This window comes from Panthera leo, chromosome A1, assembly GCF_018350215.1.
Source record: "Panthera leo isolate Ple1 chromosome A1, P.leo_Ple1_pat1.1, whole genome shotgun sequence".
NCBI lineage: Eukaryota > Metazoa > Chordata > Mammalia > Carnivora > Felidae > Panthera > Panthera leo.
The window spans coordinates 199,202,183-199,224,372 of record NC_056679.1 but is presented as its reverse complement, the minus strand read 5'-3'; the positions used below and the strand labels follow the sequence as shown (position 1 = coordinate 199,224,372).

At 38.1% G+C, this 22,190-nt stretch overlaps 1 long non-coding RNA gene across 2 annotated transcripts in view; it reads right to left on the bottom strand.

The window, feature by feature from the left end:
* The window catches only part of LOC122201781, a 111,297-nt gene that overhangs the window by 68,892 nt on the left and 20,215 nt on the right, over positions 1 to 22,190 (bottom strand). Inside the window, exon 2 of one of the 2 annotated variants that reach the window (XR_006194334.1) lies at positions 16,413 to 16,607. The exons of the other annotated variant lie outside the window; for it this stretch is intronic. This is a non-coding gene — a long non-coding RNA (uncharacterized LOC122201781). The remainder of the gene's footprint in view (positions 1 to 16,412; positions 16,608 to 22,190) is intronic. 2 annotated transcript variants of the gene reach the window in all.

Sequence of the window (22,190 nt, the reverse complement as noted above, 5' to 3'; positions counted from 1 at the left end):
TGACTCCTGAATGACTGTCTTTTTCTTTAAATCAAAAATGAACCATTTCCCTAGCTGATTGTTCAGTCATTTGCTCTTAACATTCTGTAACTATCCCAGCTACGATGTTTATGATCAGCTTTCCTAGAGGATGCTGAGGGCAGAAAAGGTATTATTGGTCAAAAAGGCATTGCCAGGGTGCTCCTATCATATTTCATTATTTACTACTGCTGACTCAACTCATGCCTAGAGCTAGATCTGCTCCACACAATCACACTTAGTTTAGGGCAGTGATTAGCAACTGGGAGTGACTTTTGCACCCCAAGGGACTTCTGTCAATGTCTGAAAGCATTTTTGGTTTCCGAAACTGAGGGATGCTACTGGCATCTAGTGGGTAGAGGCCAGGGATACTGCTAAATCTACAATGCACAAGACAGCCCCCCACAACAAAGAATTATCCAGTCCCAAATGGCAAAGAGCAGTTGGGGCCATTTTTTAGGAGAGGGGTTTGTCGTAGACATCTATTCAAGAATTTCATGGGGCACCGGGGTGGCTCAGTCAGTTAAGCATCTGACTCTCAATTTGGGCTCAGGTCATGATCTCATGGTGGTGAGATTAAGCCCTGTGTTGGACTCTGTGCTGAGCATGGAGCCTGCTTGGGACATTCTCCCTCTCTCTCTGCTCCTCCCCTGCTAATGTGCATATATACTCTCTCTTTCTTTCTCAAAATAAATACATCTTTTATTTAAAAAAAAAAAAGAATGTTAGATTTCTAGGCTTGCAGATAATAGCTAGACCCTTCTGTCTTGGAGCATTCATTCAGCACCTATTATGTGCTAAGTAAGCATTGCACCAGGTACTGCTGCCAAATCTACATTAGAAACATAGAATGCTCTTGTCCTATGAGGTTCTAGATACAGTGAAGGACACAATCTTCAGCCAGATATGTTCGTTAGCATGCTACATTACAGACAAATAAAATGCTGAACCTTTGAAAGGCATGATTTGCCTCACCCGTTCCTGGGATCAACAACATCCACTTGGACCTGGTAGAGAACTTTCAAAAGATGAATGCGGTGTCAGTGCCCTGAAGCCATCCAAGAACAACTAGACAGGCATCTGTAAAGAATGCTTTGCAAAGTGAAAAATGGCCACGTGGTTTCTTTTGTTGTTGTTGTTGTTGTTGTGCCAAGTGAAAAACAAACTATGTTTTAAATATTTCAAGAAAGAAAAGTCTCCCTTTGATACCATGTCTTACTCACTTTCACCAAAATGTCATCCTGTCAGGCTGGGTGCTATCCGGGACATATCAAAAGCCTCTTTTATCAGTGTTATTCCTACTTTGAACACATTCCTTTAATTTAAGTCAGTATGACTGGTTTGTATTAAAATATTGGAAAGGTTCTTAGGTTTCAGACTGATAGTAAATCCATAAAAAAGCAAATGGCTTTTCCATTTCCGGGAAATCTAATTAAATGTTGTGAAAACAAATGTGCTCTGGTGTGGCATATAATAGAATAATACTGAAGAATAAATATTGAGTGTCTGTTGTTCAGTAAGCTCTTTGAACCCTGAAGAATGTGAGAAAAATACCTTTCCAAGCTAGGGATCTGGAAACAAGGAGATAAAGAATGACAAATACTCCCTTGAAGCTATTCCACATCCTCCATGCTATAGAAACTCTAAATCAGTTTAAGGAAAGACTCCTCTACAGGCTCAGGTAATACAGCTCTCCTGCCAGGTGGCAAATTTTGTTATCTGAGTGGTTTTATCTCACCTACAGTCCCTACCAGAATCCTCAAGGGAGAAAAAACATATGCCTGGGGCTTTCATCTCCCTCTCAGCCCATCCCCCGCTAACACCTCACACTCAATCTGACTTGGTAATGGTAGATCCCTCCACAAGATGGCGGTCAGAGTTTATCTCTGTTTTCAGTGTCTATCTTGACAAAATATTTGTGAGGTTCAGTGGTGGTGCCATAGGATCTCTTGGGGATGCATGTGGTGTTGTAGTGACCCATAATCTACACTCCTACCTTTCCTACCAACCCACACACAATCTAAACAAAAACAAGGTGTTTGCTATGCAAACACAACTTTGAACTGTGTTCTTTTCCAACCAGATTGCTGCTTATAAACCCATTCTATAAGTGACATTCTATGCTGGTGGCGGGGATTTATATTTTTACAGAAAATTATACCTATAAACCTCACAGTTTACAAGCTATTGCATGTACTATCACATTTCACAGTTTTATCATCCTTCTGACTCCCTCCTCCCTATCCTCACCATTTTTGAGGGTTCTTACCACAGTTACAGAGCCTGGAGGAGGGCATCATGCACTTCATTGTAATGACCTGACCAATAATCCTGCCCACTCCATACCTCCTTTCTAGTCTGTTAAACTGGGATTATGCTTAAAAAGAAATAAGACTACCTACTCTTCTGCCAACCTAAATTCACAGTGAGCTCATTCTCAGCAAATCTGAACCACCCCTTTTGCCTTCTGCTTTAAGAAGAGAATAATTGTCAGCGACTTTTGTACCAATAAGAGGAGTTTTGTTTTTTTTTTAACTTCAGTATAGTTAACATACAGTATTAGTTTTGTTTCTTGTGTACAATACAGTGATTCAACAGTTTCATATATTACTCAGTGCTCATCAAGACAAGTGTAATTCTTAATCTCCATCTATTTCACCCATTGCCCCACCCAACCCCCCTCTGGTAACCATCTGTTTGTTCTCTACAGTTAAGAGTCTGTCTCTTGGTTTGACTCTCTTTTTTTTTTTTCTTTGCTCATTTTTTTTCTTAAATTCCACATGAGTGAAATCATATGGTATTTGTCTTTCTCTGCCTGATTTATTTCATTTTGCATTATAGTCTCTAGCTCTACCCATGTTGTTGAAAATGGCAAGATTTCATTCGTTTTTATGGCTGAATAATATTCCATTGTGTACATATATCACATTCATTTATCCATATCCTTCTTTATCCATTCATCTATCTATGAACACTTGGCTGTTTCCATAATTTAGCTATTGTAAATAATGCTGCAATAACATAGGGGTGCATATATCCCTTTGAATTAGTGTTTTTGAATTCTTTGGGTAAAAACCCAGTAATGCAATTACTGGATCATAGCATAGTTCTACTTTTAATTTTTTGCAGAACCTTCATACAATCTTCCACAGTTGCTACACCAGTTTGCATTCCTACCAACAATGTAAGAGGTTCCTTTTTCTCCACATCTTCACCAACACTTTTTCCTGAGTTTTTTATTTTAACCATTCTGACAGGTGCAAGGTGATATCTCATTATGTTTTTCATTTATTTATTTATTTTGAGAAAGACAGAGAGAGCACAAGCACGAGTGAGGGAGAGGGAGAGAAAGTGAGAGACAGAATCCCAAGCAGGCCCCACAATGTCAGCACAGAGCCTGATGCAGGACTTGATCTCACAAACTATGAGATCATGACCTGAGCTGAGATCAAGAGTCGGACACTTAACCGACTGAGCCACCCAGGCACCCCTCTCATTGTGGTTTTGATTTGCATTTCCCTGATGATAAGCGATGCTGAACATCTTTTCATGTGTCTGTTGGTCATCTCTATGTCTTCTTTGGAGAAATGTCTGTTCATATCCTCTGCTCATTTTTAATTAGATTATTATTTTTTTTTGGGTGTTGAGTTATACAAGTTCTTTATATATTTTGGATATTAACCCTTTATTAGATATGTCACTTGTAAATATCTTCTCCCATTCAATAGGTTATCTTTTAGTTTTGTTGGTGGTTTCTTTTGCTGTACAGAAGCTTTTTATTTTTATGGTGTCCCAACATTTTATTTTTACTTTTGTTTCCATTGCCTTAGGAGACATATCTAGAAAGATATTGTTATGGTCAATCAGAGACATTACTGCCTATGCTCTCTTCCAGGTTTTGTATGGTTTCAGATTTTACATGTAGGTCTTTAATCCATTTTGAGTTCATTTTTGTGTATGGTGTAAGAAAGTGGTCCAGTTTTCCCAACACCATTCGTTGTAGACACTGTCTTTTCCCATTGCATATTCTTGTCTCCTTTGCCAAAGATTGATTTGACCATGTAATTGTGGTTTATTTCTGGGCTTTCTGTTCTGTTCCACTGATGTATGTGTCTATTTTTGTGTGAGCACCATACGATTTTACTGTTTTGACTACTACAGCTTTGTAATATAACTTGAAGTCTGGAATTGTGATACCTCCAGTTTTGTTTTTCTTTTTCAAGATTGCTTTGGTTATTCAGGGTCTTTTGGGATTCCACAAAAATTTTAGGATTGTTTGTTCTAGTTCTATGAAAAATGCTGTTGGGATTTTGATAGGGATTGCATTAAATCTGTAAATTGCTTTGGGTAGTATAGGCATTTTACCAATATTTGTTCTTCCAATCCATGAGTATGGAATGTCTTTCCATTTGTTTGTGTCATCTTCAATTTCTTTCACCAAGAAAGTTTTATAGTTTTCAGAATTTACATCTTTCATCTGTTTGGTTAAGTTTATTCCTAAGGGGGCTCCTGGGTGGCTCAGTCGGTTAAGCGTCCAACTCTTGATTTCAGCTCAGGTCATGATCTCACGGTTCGTGAGTTTGAGCCCCACATCAGGGGCTGACAGCACAGAACCTGCTTGGAATTCTCTCTCTCCCTTTCTCTCTCTGCTCTTCTACTCATGCATGTACACTCCCCCTCTCTCCCTCTCGAAATAAATTTTAAAAAATGCTTAGGTATTTTATTATTTTTGATGCAATTATAAATGAGTTTTCTTAATTTCTCTTTCTGCTGCTTCATCATTGGTGTATAGACAAATAAAATGAGTTTTTAAATTTTCTATTTTATAATCAACCCTCTTTCTAGACATAAGTAAGTCACCTACTATCCTACTAACTCACTCAGATTTCTATAGTGCTTAATAAACTGCCTCACTGATGTATTAAATCAGCTTTGTTTTCACTGGCAAATAGAGTTCTCATGTATGTGGGTCTCCACAGCTGGAGGATCCTCTTCACCCAAATAACAACCTAGTCACTAGCATTCGGTCTAGTCCTTTCTCATAATACCAGTTGGCTCAGCTGTGTCTGTGTAATTCTATCTGTGTGTGTCTGAATATGCCCGCTTAAATGTGTGCAGTGGAAGGTCATGGAAGCTGTCAAAGGTCTCTGATCTAGTTGAGTGAGAACATCACTACAATTAAAGATAGAGTAAAAAACCATTCTATATTAAAATGCTAAATTACCTCAAAGAGTCTTTATTATTAGTTCTATAACCTTAGGAAATAGTAGCATAAGCAATAATTACTGACTTAAATATGTAAACAGTTACATTTAAGGATAGAGCAATAAATTACTAGAGAGATGAAATGTTATGCCATTTTCAATTTTTCTCCCTCTCAGGTGACTGACTGATAAGCAAGTGCCACACAACCCTGTATTAAGGAGGTAATTCATCTAACAGCTGTAACATCTTATGGCATTTATTTTCTCTACAAGTCTTCATGCCCACCAATCAGACCACTCTTAAGAGGGCAGGTACTATATATTGTATATTGTATTGTGTTCTCTGAAATCCCAATACCTAGCATTATGCCTACACAATGTCAGTGGTTATTAGTGCTTGTTGATTAAACAAATGACTATGAAGAGCTTTTCTAAATTAAAAAAAAAAGTTTTTAAAAAAGGGCTAAAGATAAGAGATAGATAGATCTCCACTAAACACACAGATTCCCCTCCATGTTTTATTCAGAAAATTATAAACCAAAACAATAATGAAATATTTTCATCCATCAGGTGACATTTAATTTAAATAATTATTTAAATACTAGGTCTTGACAAGTAGAAACAAGCATTCTCAAACAGTATGTATTGACTCAATTTGACAATATCTATCAACATGTAAAATGTGCAAATTCTTTTATCTAGCAATTCCACTTTCAGGACTCCATACAGAGAAAAACTCAATATGTGCACCAAAGTAGGAGGTTCAATAAAGCATGGTTTATAATTGAAATAAAATGTAGAAACCGATATATGTCTCTTAATATCCACTAATAGAAGAATGGTAAATGAATGATAGTCCACCACATTATGAAGACCTTGGGTCTTACTACCATCTTCCGTAGTTCACTGGGCATTCACATGCTTAAAAAACAGTACTTCATGGTGGATAGAGATTTACAGGTGTGAGCATAGAAGCTGAGAGTGATTGAAAGGTCTAGAGTTGGTAGTAAGAGAAGCAGAGGCATGAGAGAAATTTGGTATAAGGCAGAGAGGCATGCTAGAGGCATGCTAGAGTTAGGTGGCTAGTAACAAAGCAAAAGAATGTGATAGCTAGGAGACATAGAAAAGTAGGCAGACAATGAGAAGTATTTGGAAAATAAAACAGAAAGGATTTGGAACTATATAAGAAAAGGGAGTGTCAAGGATGAAGCCTAGGTTCCAAGGCTTGCATAAGCAAATAGATAGTGGTGGTTTTCCCTGAACCAAGGAGCACAAGAAAAAGAGAATTGGGGGTAGAGAACAGTCAATAGAGTTCTTGAGGTTGATCTTCAATATGTCCAGATTAAATGAACGTTCTTTAAAACAACCAACTAGAGATACTAAGCAGGAGCTCAGAAAAGCAGTATAGGCTGGAAATGTAAGCAGGGACATCACAGACATATAGATGTGTGGGTGGTGCCAAGTAAGACAGAGAGGTGCAGAACAGAAACAAAAATGAGTGGTGGTCAGTGGCAAAAATTACCTAATTAGGCAATGACAATCTGGTGACCATAAAGTCCACTGAGATAAGGACCAACTGCCCTCTAGTGGAATCCAAGCCATTTTAACAGCCCGCACCAGGAAATACATTGAGCTTATTTTCAAATGACTGTGAGCAGAAACACTGCAGACTTTCTATGGAGGAGAATAGACTTCAAGGCAAACCACCTACCTTCCTCCACAAGGCTCTGGATAAAATAAAGTTTCTCTCTTAATGGAATTCTAAAAAATAAAGCTATTTAATAATAGTCTACAATACTTTTTTCATAGTCCAAATATCTAAAATTTTCTAAAAATCAAAAGGCATTTTTCCTAAATTCAAGTGCAAAACCTGACTTCACCTAAACTCATTTGTTGGCCAAATCTGACTTGACTTTCCATGAGGCTATTCACAGTCTTCATTTGTCTCTCTCCGTATAAATATGCATTTTATTACACAAACTTGATTGACTGTGGATAATAGTCCAGACCCTGATGAGGGTGTCACATAACAGTAAATGTACCTTATTGCCTTTATTTAAAAAAAAAATCTACAGTATAAAATCTAAAATCTCTAAAACATAAATCTAAAAATCCTAAGTTTCAAGTAGCCCTGAGGTTTTTAGCTAAAAGATCAGGCAGATTACCAATGGCAGAAGATATCCTAACATTTCAATTTCTGATCACAAGGATGTTCAAAAAAGAAAAATTACCACTGAGTAAACAAAAACATATGCAAGCTCTAGCTCTCTAAAGTTCAGTAGTGCAACAAAGAATCTTAGCTAAAGTTGCACTTGTCAGCATCAAGTTTAGTCATTGAATGAGCTGCCCCTGTCCTAATTATGTGTGTGTATATGTGTGTGTGTGTGCATGTGCGCACGCACACACACACACACACGCAAGCCCAAAGGTGTGTATATCATGCTTATGAATCAAGACTCAGGCACAGACTGTAGATGCCTTCAGCCTCCCTGAGCTGCAGGGCGAGGTCAGGGTACTCCCTGCTTCAAAGTCTCCAGGAAATATACAATGCAGTGGACTTAGATCCCATATCCTATATCTAGTTTTCTTCTTCATGTGAATCTTAAAAACTGAGGTGCAAAAAATCTAGATGAAGATTCTACACAATCATTCTCCTTTAAAAAGTACACAATAAACAGTAAAAAGCATTTTTCCACTAAAATCATACTGACGCTCTGAAAGGCCCCTCAGTACCGATATCAAAAGATCTATGATAATCTCATTCCTTGTGCTCTTCCGATAGTTGCATGGCCCAGGGCCAGAAGCAAGTCAGGGCAGAAATAATGTCAAAATTTTTTATTTTATCTTCTGTGTACTAAAAACAGACTAATTTAAAGTGCAACATCCTCTCCCAAAAGGCTGTACCTTAAATTCGTTTAGAATTGGAGACTTTTACATGATGTTTATCTATTCATTCAACACATATTTATTGTGTGGCTACTAGGCACCAGGAATTGTCCTAGATTTAGTGAACAAGGCAAAGTCCTCTCAATTCATGTGTAGGGTGAAGAAATAACAGAGCATTTTTCCCATTTTACAGATAACAGAAATAAGATTGGAAGAGTCTACATGTCAACAATAAAAGTAATGGAACCTAACTTGTCTGCAGACCCTCCACCATAAGTCTCTGTCTACTGACTCGTCTCCCTCCACGTGCCCCACTGCCCTGCAAACAGAGGCCAAGACAGACACCAGAGATAATAAGGCCTAGAGCAGAGGCAGAGGTGAGCACAGGAGGAAATCACAGAGCCAGCCAGAACACACACATGTGAGCCCCCAAATGAGAGGAACAGCACAACGGCCCCAAAGAAGCCAAAGCGGGGGAGGTTTAGGGAATGACTATGATTCCCAAAGCCAAACCCACCAAAATCCAAATCTAGATTATTTTTATGTCTTTTCCTACAATGAATAGAGTGGTAACATTTATTTATGGCTAGTATATTTATTATGATTTTCCTCCAGGGCTGTCTTAGGATGAACATTTGAGAATGGTCTTCCTCTAAAAACTAGGAATAACACACTTGATTTTAAAAAGTGCCTTTTTTTCATGCCAGGGTTCTCAGGGCACTTTGTGAGGGTACCAGATTTCCAATGAATACTAGCTAGATAGGAGGTGTTTCTACAGCCTCTTGGAATTTCCTGAAGAAAGAGAAAGGCAAGGAAGGGGTCACCGAAGGCTACAGACACATTGTGTAAAGTCTGTATTCATGCATATTTTATAGACAGGTATGGTAAGAGCTAGAAATGTTACAGTTCTGTAAGCTTTTGGCTCCCAAAGGATTGAGACTGGCCAAAAATGCAGGCAAACAAAATACCAGCTGAAAACTCCTCTACAAGAATGCTTTGGAATATCACACCTGGATTTTGGCTCCAAGCCACCACAAACAGAGTATGTGGGCTTACTGGCATTGAAACAAGAATATCCGTGAGAGAAATCAGGGCAGTCAATGGCTTAGGGGCCTGATAATGGGATATGTTTTGCCTCTTATCTTCTGGCTCATATTCAGCCCAGGTGGAAAGTAACTAAAAATGGCTACCTCATTGTGGCCTCTGGGCTTAGGCGTCTCCACTCAGGTCCTAGTAAACAAGGATCCACCTCCCTCAAACAAAAGGCCCAAAATTAGAAACTAGAAGCAAATGTCTAACAGATCTGCCAAGAATTCAATGGGCCATAAATAACAACAACAACAACAACAACAACAACAACAACAACAATAATAATAATATATAATCAAGAGAAAAAAGAAAGAATGGGGATAAAAAGCCTCCTCATCCTAACAGGTGATTCGAAACTGGCAAAAAGCTATCCTTACGGTAAATCCATCTGGGGTATTGAAGAAAGGCTTGTGTAGAGAAGCACAGTTAAGGCATGAGGTCAGTTACCACATTACAAGGTAGTCAGCAACATGTCAGCCTCAAATAACTCTCAGGTGGAAGGAGATGAAACATAGACTTAACTGGACACCTGACTAATACATGAATGTTTGGAGCCACTTACTTCATCACCTCACCCATAAAGTTGTCCTTCATTTCCAAATTCCTAAGCTACTACCATGCTTCTAGGTCAAGTTTTCTCAACCTCAACACTAGCACCATTTTGAGGTGGATAATTCTTTATGGCTGTTCTGTGCATTGTTGAGCAGCGTTGCTGGCCTCACCCCACTAGACAGCAGTAGCAGTCCCAACCTATCTTGAAATTGTGACAACCCAAAACATCTCCAGACGTTGCCAGATGTCCCTGAAGGGGAAAATGTGCTCAGTAAAGAACCGCTGCTCTCAGATAAAAGACCAAATGAGGTAGTAAAAAGAGCATGAGCTCTGGAGCCAGCAGATATAGGTGTAAGTCCATATCTCACTTTCTGTCTATGTGACATAGGGCAAGTTAGTGACCATTCTGGGCCTCAGCCCCCCGTATGTGCCACTACTACCCTGTCAGGAGATTGCTAAGATTAAATGAGATACAGCCTGGTGCATGGCAGGTGTTCAGTTTTCAGTTTCTTTCCCTCCTGCTAAGGCCCTCTCAACATACAGACACCTTTCATATTATTCTAACTTCTCTCCCACTCCAGCTGTCCAACAAATTTCTTAATTCTTTCTCCAGTCTGCCCCAGTGCATAAACACTGACCTGAAATCAAAGACTTGGGAATTATTCCTTAGCTTTGCACTTACTGACCAGATGAACTAAGAAGTTATTTAACCTTTTTTGGATTCTCTAATATTAGATCAGTATTATCATCTTGGTACCTACAAAACCGCAGGAGGTTATTGTTCCCCTGCTCAGAAGCCCAACCTGGCCTACTATTGCTGTGTGAGTCATGGAAAACATGGATTGCAGGCTACCTTTACTCAACCAAGTTTACGTCTTATTTAATTGATTCACAAACATCTCTATGCATTAAGATGTCTTGAGAAGATTTTCAAAACAAAACAGAGGCTCCAGGCACCACCCCCAGAGAGACTTACATAGGACTGAAGCAACTATGGTTTTTTTAAACTTCTCAGATGAGGCTGCCAAATGGTGAGGATTGAGACCTATAGTCCTAGACTCAGACTCTCCAATCTAGTTAAGTGCACCTGCTCACCATCCCTAATTCATGAGTAACTCCCTCCCACCTCCAAGCTTTACACAAATTATTGTTATTATTATTATTAGCACCTGCACTGCTTCCCAACTTTTCTCAGCCAGTCCTTGGCTTTTCCCTCTTTCAAAACTAACTCCCTCAGGGAATGTCTAGTTGGCTCAGTCAGAAGAGCACACAACTCCTGATCCCAGGGTTGTGAGTTCAAGCCCCATGTTGGGTGCAGAAGTTACTAATAAATAAAATTCTTTTAAAACGAAAAATCTAACTTCCTTCAGAAGGCTTCTCTAGTAGTAGGGCCTGCTCACCCATGAAAACTCTTCGTACATCCATGATATGTGGTTCTTAGAAAATGGAAGTTTAGGGGCGCCTGGGTGGCTCAGTCGGTTGGGCGTCCGACTTCAGCTCAGGTCACGATCTCACGGTCCGTGAGTTCGAGCCCCGCGTCGGGCTCTGGGCTGATGGCTCAGAGCCCGGAGCCTGTTTCCGATTCTGTGTCTCCCTCTCTCTGCCCCTCCCCCGTTCATGCTCTGTCTCTCTCTGTCTCAAAAATAAAATAAACGTTAAAAAAAAAAAAAAAATTAAAAAAAAGAAAATGGAAGTTTACTTTTGATCAAAAATAAGCATTATAAACTATTGTTATATATTACTGTACTTCAGAAGAGAAATTCTGTAAGGGCTTCTGCAAAGGACATCAAACATTAGTTTGAACCCTTCTTGTTGAATGGTTGTTAAAGACAGTTTAGGAGTCATACAAGAAAAGACCATGTCGTTAAAATCTACAGTTTATCAACACACCTTGCTCACCAGACATGGCTCTAAATATATTGTTGGAATAAATCAGAGTTCCAAGTCGATTGATTACTTGGATAGAAACATTCATTTGAATAAATAAATTATGATATGTTTGTTTTGAAAAAAGTGTCACTATCAATCAAAACATCTTATTACTTTAAGTTTAATTACTATTACTAGCTTGAAGGCTGTTTGATTAGTGATTCTCAATGAGGGGACATTTGGCAATGTCTGGAAATATTTTTTATTGTCACATCTGGAAAAGGGGTTGCTACTGGTCAAAAGTGCCATGGTCAAGAACAACGGATTCGATTTTTCCATGGCTCTATGGCATGCTTTATTGTATATTTTGATCTGTTCTCTCTTTAGAAGACATTTCTTCCTCATCATACCACTCAGTACAGAGCTGTACAGATGAAGGCACCAGGGGAAATGCTATGTGACTGACTAGCAATTTTTTTTCTGATAATCGGAAATCCCCATTAATCAGAGGTCACTGTCCCAAGAAGAAGGTGTGACAGACAACAGCAAAATGTTGTGGTTTGGAATGTGGGCTCTGAAGTTAGCCTGCCTGGGTGTGAATCTCAGCTCTGTCATTTACCAGCTATGTAACTTCATATGATTTACTTAACTTCCCTATGCCTAGATTTCTTCTTCTGTAAAATGGGAGTAATACCATTTCTTACCTCTTATTATTTTTGTGAAAGTAAAATAAATTGTAAAGTGTTCAGTGCCTAGCATATAAGAAGCACTCAATAACTTTCAGTGGTTGTTATGGTCATCACCACCACCACCAACATCATCATCATCATCAAAATTAAAGAGTTACATATTTGCGGAGAGTACAAAGCCAAATAAACTCATGTCTGAAATTGATAGGGCACTAGAGCAGTGCCCCTTAACCTTGACTGGATATTAGAATCACCTAGGGAGCTTTTAGAAAACCGCAAAACCCAGGGCCACACTACAGACCAATCAAATCAAAATTCCTAAGGGACCCAGGTATCAGTGCTTTTATAAAGCTCTCCATGTGATCCTAAGCTTGAGGACCACTGCACTAAAGTTATTAACAAAGTATATCTCTCAATGGGATGACAAAAGAGCGTATTAAGAAAAGAAACAAAGGTTTGTGAAAGAAGTAAGAGATGGGGAATAATCTTGAGTTAATAAATGCACTCAGATTAACAGAGATACAAAGATAAGTATGCCACAGTCCTTAACCTTTGAATAATTTAGAATCCCTTTACCAACAAAATATATACGGTGTTATGGGAGCAGGAAGAAAAAAGCACTGAAATATGGCTATATGAGAAAGTGACAGCAAAGCAATTTATATTGCGTCGAGTGACACAAGAAAAGTCCTGTAGAAAGTTGGGGAGGTAGGAACACCCAAGATCGTTTAAGACTGGAGATATGTCACCTAGAATAAGGTGACAAAACTTTCAAAATTAAAAAGCAATCACACTGATAGTTCAAAAAGGAGTTCCAAATAACAAGGAAAAGGGATTTGTTGTTATTTTTTTAATTAATTTCACAGAAATGAAGTACTTTATTTCCTCATTCCAGAAGTGCAGCAAACCAAACATACAATCTTAAAAACTGGCCTAGTCCGTTGAGCCCCATGTTTCAAAATATTGTGCCAACGCTGTACAGGATAACAACCCCCAAGGAAACCCATACTCACCAGTTTAAACGCAGACCACTAAATGACCAGTGCTCAATCAAGTGAATCCATTAATGAAAACAAATGGACACTTTCTATTCTTACCCCCAGAATCAAATACAGTGGATAACATTTTGCATACAAAAGACTTACTAACAACCAGGACCTAACCACCTTTTAAGGGCAATAATACCAAAAAACACTGGTAACAGAAACTTACAACCTGTTGACCTGGGTGTTAGTCTCTGGAACACTAGAGTTCTTTTTCTTTAATTTTGCCTTCCACTTTAACTTAAAATAAAAGCATGTGGAATCTTTACTTGGTAACCACTAAAACAAGTGGTTCTATATACTGGAAGAAATTTTCAATTTGTACATTTGCCTCTCCAAAGCCCTATTAAACAACAGCTAACTGTGGGAGCAAAGCCACCCCCGCTCACTGGAACCAGACACAGCCTTGATATCTTGTTTTCTGTCTCTATGTGCATCCTATTATGGACCTATGTAACAATGCAAGACCACCACACAGGGTGGGGAGGGGCTTGAATTATAACAGCTGTGGTCACAATGCAGGAACTGCAGCTCACTGTGAAATTCTCCATAACTCTGGATCACAATTAGAGTAGCACCTGTGCAAAACAGGTTTTTTCTGATCCCCTAGAAAGCCCTCTATTTTATGCAGGCCCAAATTGTGTTTGTTGTTCTTAAGCCAGTTCCCTGCCTTGGAATTTAGACAGTGGTTCCACTGCTCAACTTCATCCCTCTAAAGCAATCCAAAGAGTTCATGGGAGATATATCAATGAGTCAGTTCATTCCTGCCTCACCCAACCTTTCTCTATGTGACTCCCTGGGAAAGAGAACTTTTCCAGGGATGAAAAAGAATATCCTTTGTCTATGACACAGAAAGGCTTTTCATGAAGTCAAATCTTCTACAGAATTGATGGCATGGAGGAAAACTGGGGGAAGGGTGCGACCCCTCCATGCCAGTAGGACCTACTCCACAAGTGAAAGAGGCACAACTGCATGCCCCAAAGGAAATGGTCACCAAAATTGAGTCTATCACTTAATGCTGAAAAAATGTATGTGGTTTCTGCTTAAAAATCATCAGAAGAATGTCATTCTTGGACACCACTGAAAACATGATTAAGACAACTCTTCAGAGGTCTATAATAAGGACAGGAAATGTCAGAATCAAATCTTCAGGCTCAATTATTCATCTCATAAATAAATTTTGAAGATGGGTTTATCTTATGAAAGTTGAGAAGTATAGTGTTTAGCAATTATGCAAACCCTGAACACTTGGCTCCCTGAAACCATTTCTGTTAGTCTTGGAATGCTCTCTGGATCCAAGTAGCTGACAACGTTTTTTATTATTATTATTAATAACACAAGGCTTTAAGGAAGGTATGAGCTCTTTAAGTGAGGAAAGAGACTCTGGCTTAATTCCATTTTCCAGTCTTACTATGGACCAATGGTTGCTAATTTTCCACTTATGCTTTGCTCTTGTCTCTTTTCTAGTAATAATAATTCATTATTCAGTGCAGATGAATGCAAAGTCAAAATATTGGGTCCTTTAAGAAGCCTTACAAAAATATTTGCACAAAGGAAAATCAGTTAAAATCTCAGTAGGTAATAATTGTAATAATTGTTCTCCTGGCATGCTTGGCCACTGAGAGTACAGCTACAAAACAGTTCATTGCTATTTCATATCCATCATAAATTATCAGAGCAAGCATGCGTCCCATGGAGAGTTTTGATGAGGTTTCCAGTACTTTCACGGTCCTCATTGTTCAATATAGTCAAATAGACCAAAATATATAAAGCTCTGTGAAAAACAACAACAAACAAAAGAATAAACACAAAAAAACACCTGCAAGCGCTAGGCCCCGCCCTCTAGGGGCTTACATTTGCACATAGCTAGCAATACATGTTTAAATGAAATGCTTACTTTGCACTCAGCATTGTGCTAGGTACAGTGGAGGTTCCAGAAGTATGAAACATGCTTCATCCTCAAAGAAGAGTGCAGTGGAGTTAGAGACAGGAAAAATGCTGAGAAGCAGATCAGCAAGAACTGGAAGAAAAAAGTTCAGGCAGAGGTGTGCCTTTAGGTAGGCCTTGAAGGATAGATAAGATTTGAATGGAAGAAAGGCATTTAGGCAGGCAAAGATAAAAATGTAAGGCAGAAATGAGTATGGCAGTCACATGGAACTTACAAGGGGATTCCCTGCTCCCTTTTTTTTCTGGTCTTATTAGAACCATCTGATGGGGACAAGGTTAAAATTATTTGAAAGAATTTTGCCTCATCTACATGAACTTCCTATGGAAACAGAAAGAGAAGGGAGCCTTTGAATGGGGGGAACACTGATCGCTTGGTGGATTAGAGATATCTGTGTCTGGGGAAAAAAAAGTTGAAAGGATTGTAATTATAATATTGTACATAAAGTGCTGCCGTGGAAACATACAGTCCTGGAGCAGGAAGATTCCCAGGAAGACATGACTCCTTTTACTCAGCTAGGTGACCACACACACACACACACACACACACACACACACACACATATCTATCACAGATCTGGTTAAACCTCGCTGTCAATTATACAGACTATGAAAGTGCAGAATTCTGGGTAATGTCCAAGTTTCTCTCCTCTCTGGCTTCATTCATATATATTCCCACTGATTCCACACGGGACCTCTTCATTGGCTTCCACCAAAAATCTGTTCATGCTCAAGCGTTTCTCGAATTTATTACCTTGATTACAACTTTAAAGTCATGAAGAAACTGCATTATACAACATGTGACCCTCTGTCATTGGCAGGGAGTCCATCAGTACCAGTCTCTCCTTTCCTCCCCTCTAAGAAGTGAGCAAGTTCTTTGCTTGTCTAGCTCAAAAGAGTTCCATCCATATCCCTGGAATCTCCTTCTATACACCCCAAGCACTTTCCCTAAATGGGACGTTTACCCATCTAAATGAATTCTAGTGAATGTACTTTTCTCCATCTTATTAAAGTTTCCCCTAAGTGAAGGTGAGAAGGGGAATATTAGCAGCCTTTATGACTTTACCAAGTTCTCCCCCAGAGGAAAAGGTGAGGAGAAGACAAAGCATGTTGATTACCTGGTTCACAGTTTCCCTCAGTAGCACAGACCTTCTTCACTCCAAGCCTCAGCATCCTCCATTCTTCTCCTCTGGCCTTAGAGGAGAAAGTCCAGTTTCCAGTCTCTTAAGATCCTGTTGGAATCCTTTTCTGGCTTCACCTCTTCATTAACTTGAGGGGTCTCTCCCACTCAGCCCAATCACACAAGGCCCCTTCTGGTAGCAAAGGTGAAAGAAGTCTATGAATGCAGCACTATGTTAATACAGTCAACAGCACCACGCTTAAGGGAGCCCCAGGAAGGTGGTAAAATTCCCAATCTAAACCGTATGCCACATTTTCTTCACCCTCAGAGTCAGAGACCACCCTGTAAGGGATATTGTTAAATGGGCACCCCACTCTCTGCAGCTTTTCCTTCTAGGGCCTCATCAACATACAAAAAATGTTAAGTGTTCATATGAGCACCTTTATTCATGGTGCTGGAGTAGTCGACCTCTCTGGCTTCTTTCATATTTCCTGAACTTGATTCCTGGAACAGCAATGGTTTTTCCTGCTGGTAGAAGTTTGCCACAAAATGTCTCTTTTCTCCATTAACAAAACCACACTGCATACCAGGAAGTCCTATGTATGTTCTTATGTCTCTTATACTGACAGAAGTTACCACCCATCTTGTTTGTAATTCAGCATATACCTGGCTTCTTTCCGAAATAGCCAATATTAAACAGTGTACTTTCCCTGAAGGCTATATTGCTTATCTCAGAATGGTTTCCACAACTTTGCTCTAAATTTAAATGGAATCTCCAAAATCATCAAAATTTTAGCCAGCCCAACAAACCCCTAATCTCCCTATACAATGCACCCTACAGTTTAGACGTCAATTTAAGGCTGTACTCTTGGTTCAGGTCTGCCCCTAATTCAATGATACTGGACAGGACTCCAAAATGAAACAGATGTCAAATAGGGAACTTAGAGATGTATTTAAACTTGGAGAAAGCCAAATTCTATAGGACTGTGAAAAGCAGAGTCCTCCTTGTGATTCTTGTGAGTGCTTCAGACTGGTTTCCTTGGGCTTCTGCTTCTATACTCCCACACTAGACTAGGCAGGAAGCCCAGTCTATTTACTGGTTTCTACCAAAACCTACTCCTAACACCTTTGTGAGAATTTGGGAACAGTTTCGTGGGGCAGGATCATGTGCCACTGTTCTCCTTCTCTATTCTCCCTCTCTCTCTTGCTCTCTCTCCTACTCTCTCCCCAGAAACAATAGAAGGAAAAGAATATGAAGGCAGAGAAAATGTGCCCCTTGAAGAGAAAACAAGGGCACATAGTAAATTAGTGGGACAAAGCTAAATCCCCCCAATGGAAGTGCAAAGGGGAAAGATTTCTGATATAAATATTTTTAGAACCAGCAAAAGGAAATACTGAATAGTGATTGGTGACTGAAACTGAATCTATTAAGCTGAACCATATGACATTGCTAACATTCAATTGTTTTTGTCCTGTGGAAATAACAATGCCATATGATTCAACCCAACCTAAATAACCAGGCAATTCAGTAGATGATTACTCAATTTGAGGAGGATGGTGGGAAATAATTGTTTGATATGTGATTCATTTATTTTTTTGCCTAGCAGTTTTAAGTTAATAAAAATACAAGCAGAGATTGAAGTTACCACTAAACCATAACAAGACCAACCGTTTGTATTTATTTGTTTACATCCTTAGTATTTATCAAATATATATTAAATTATACTTATAATTATATGTAAATTATATAAAGTATATATTAAATTATATTTTATATTACATATATTATGTATTAAATGTACTATAAGTTTATATTATATAATTTATATTAAATTTTAAATTATGAAGCCAAGTGTACTATATTACAATCTCATTAACAGTCAAGCAAGTAGCCACTTGGAGGACCAGGTAGTTTTTTCATTTTAATTTGTATATAATAACATGTCCAAGTTCTATGGAGAGTAGAGTAGAAAAGACGTCACAGTTGTCATTCAGCAAAGGCCAGGGAATAAAATGACAGATGAGTCCTATGTTGGATTTTTTCCTTGCTCTAAAATGAAAATAAGATGGGGGAGGGGAATTGCTAGAATTGGGTGTAGGAAAACTAGTATATTGAATCTATATCCAAATAGAAACACAACTCTTATCAGAGGAAAATATTGCCCATGGAAGCACAGACATCGCTATTCTTCAACGCAGCCCACTAATGGAAGAGGATTCTGTGCCAGTGAGTATAAAGTATAATAATACCATAACTATGTATATGGCTAGCTTGAGAATTTCTGTTTTGCAACTTTACTTGCTCCAAGAAATGATAAGTTGAAGTTTAACAAATACAATAATTTTTGGTCTTTGTTTATTTCCTTTTAAAAGAAAAAGAAAGAACAGAAACTTCACAGTTGGGAATAGAAAATACCTTATGGATATGGATTTTACTGCAAGCTATGCATCTGAGTTAAAGATGTTAATGCCGAATTCGCCCACCAAGATCAAAACTCCTACAAAACTCTTCCAGCTGCAGCATTTATGGCTCCAGGTTTTGTTTCAGAAAGTGAGGAATATGTTCCAGCATTATGATCTTATTTCTCTTTCTTGCCTGTTGTAAGCATAGCCACAGTCTGCTCTTTTAATGCTATGGAAATGTTCAGTTGGCATTGTTTTTCTCACAACCATGGAAACACCTGCTTCCAAATTAATTTATAATCTATTTTACACCTATGGCTGCAAGCCACATCTAGTTGTGTTTTATTTTTTTTAAGAATTTTGGTATAAAGCATACAAGAAAGTTTGTAATGTCTGCTTCTTCTCTTTTCTGCTCTTCATGACATAATGTTGGCTTTTACACATTTCATTTTATGTCCAGCTTTTTAAGATGTTAATAATATGTAAAGATATGTGATATGTTAAAATGTATGTAAAGTTTTTTTCAGTCTTTCAAAGCATATCCCAACACAGATATTGTACACTACACATACTTTTCTTGAATCTTGGTCCCAATTTCTCTTTTTATTTGGCCAGACTAAACCATGCTTTAAAGTATCTTTGGAGTTACTTTAACAAAGAAAGAAATCTGAATGTGCCCTCAATTTCACTAACTTCAAATATGAATGATTCGCTTCTGTAAAAATATTTATTTCCCCTTAGATTTTACGGTAAGGTAAAGGGAAGATGTGTTTAACATATTCCAGATGATCTGATGGAAGAAGGATTATGAAAATCAATTTAACTACTGTTTCCTTGACTTTACAGAACTCTGTATCTAAAACAATATTTAAGCTATTTTAAATCTTATACGAAGACTGGTATTGAGTTGATATATGTTAATTTTTTAATATTTTTAAATGCTTTATAAAAGTAAGTATTCCTTTTTCACAACCAAGGAAACGACAAAAAAATACAAAAGCGAATCAACTTTAGTTAAACAGAAATATCTAGTCTGACCAAAAAAAAAAAAAACAAAACAAAACCCAGGCAACTAAAATCAACGACGTCACGTTGTCTTCAAACATCTGTCGTTATTACATCAAGAATGGTAATATTATGATTACTATCCACAGAAAAGCAAAAATTAAAAATGTTCAAGTTTAAAATGTTTACTCCTTTTAGTCCTGAACTGTATAAAGAAAAGAGCAGAGAGGAATGTGGGAATGGAAGCACTTGCTTCCGATAGCAAAACCTGAGCTTATAAGTCAAGGATAACACTATTTAACAATTATAGGTTCCCAAAATGGGGATGACTCATAATTCACGAACATCAAAACTAAAGATGATCATTTATTTCTTTCCATTACTGAAAGATGGTCTGTGTAACTTAAGAATAGAAACAAATATGTTTAGCCTCTAAGGATTTCACAGGGCATTATTATAAGAGGAGACATTTTTGTTGCAGTCATTGCCATCATTTCCCTACAGGTTAATAAATAGAACAAAGAGGTAAGAAATTAACTTTTTAAGCTAGTGTCTTAGGGGCTTTTGGCCAATATTGAATGGTATTCATGTCTTTCTTATTAAATTTCCATTGCAGACGAATACATACTGAGTTACAAGAGATCGTTGATATTTAAGTTTCTGTAATGTGAGATGTGGGTCATAATCACTTCAAGTCTCCTGAGTTATGTTCTTGTTGCTTCACCATTGTTTATCATACCAGCCTGCAAGTTCACACAAGAGTGTCAGCAGAGGATGCCTTTACGATTCATAGACCAAGACTCATGGTTCAATCCCACAGAGTCTCAGAGCATTCTTTGCTTCATTTGTCTAGCTTAGTAACCCTTTTAAATGAAGAAGAAAAGGATTCTAATGTGGAAAAAACAAATATCAGGTACATCAGCAACCCTGACTTTATGAGAAGGGATTAGTAACGTTGCCTTGTAAAATGATGAGGAGCCATTGCCTAATTAATAAGCCATTCCCTCCAGATCACAGTATTAGTCATCTATTTGTTTACTTTTCGTTTCATGTATTATATTTGCTTACTGGTTTTTCCCTGTCTAAAGGGCCTTCATGCCCTGCCACACTGGTCTTGTTCGTGCTAGAGTATAAAACCTCAAGATCAGGGGCTGTGGCAATAGAGGGACACAACAGCTTTACACAGGGTGAGTAGATGCATTCGTTGTGAAATAAACACTTCTACAAAGTCTTTGGTACTCATAAGGTACTCATTATTTGGGGCACTGTAATTTTAATGGCTCATTTGGTGTGGTGAGAAAAATAAATTTTACTTTGGTTATTCATTTCTGGGCAACAAAGTTGGTTCTTTGCTCTTTCAATCAGCAAGCTTCCAGATACTTGTAGAAACTGTCTTAAGATATTGCCAGAGAAGGGGTGCCTGGGTGGCTCAGTCAGTTAAGCTTCCAACTTTGGCTCAGGTCATGATCTCGCAATCTGTGAGTTTGAGTCCCGCATCATGCTCTGTGTTGACAACTCCTCCTTAACCCAGCTCCAAGGTTAAGACCTCAGGCTTTCATCAATTCCTACGTCTTTAAGGGTTAAATAAAAGCTTCAATTACTAGAGTTATGCTGGTGACTCCCCAATATACATTCCCAATCCTAATTTCTCATAAGAATTATTTGCCTACATTTCTCAGAAAATAATGCCACTGTAGTGTCCAAATCCCATATTTCCCTGACAACTAGTTCTTTTTCCAACACCCCCCACTTCAATTACTTATTATTGTAACCTCTTTACCTAATCGCAACCCATTCTCCTTCTCTGCTTCATTTTTCTTTAAAGAACTTACCACCAGCTCATATGCTATAAGTTTTACTTTTTACATTTTTATTATGGGTCTCCCTCTCTTGAATGTAAGCTCCATAAAGTCAAGATGTTTTCAATGTTTTTGTTCACTGTATCCCAGTATGAAAAACATGGTAGGTACTCAATAAATATTTGTTCAATAAGTGAAAAAAATAAGTGGATAAATGAAAGAATGAAGCCATAATTATTCAAAACCTCTAGACCAAAAAAATTAGAATTATATTTGAATCTGATCTCTCATCTGTCCTGAACATCTAATTAGTTGCAAGTCCTATGATTTGTCCTTTTTACATTTCCTATCCACTAAATCTAAACCCTAAATGCCTAACACACACATGGATTTAAAACAAAAAGTCTCTAGGCTCCCTCCATTTCAATCACTTTCTCCAGATGAGTCTTTTTAAAACTTGTTTTCATCACTCTACAGAATACATGTTATCGTTTATAAATTTCATACAGCCTCCTTGGTATAATCTCTAAAACCCTCCATAACCTGACCCCACTTTACTGACACATTCA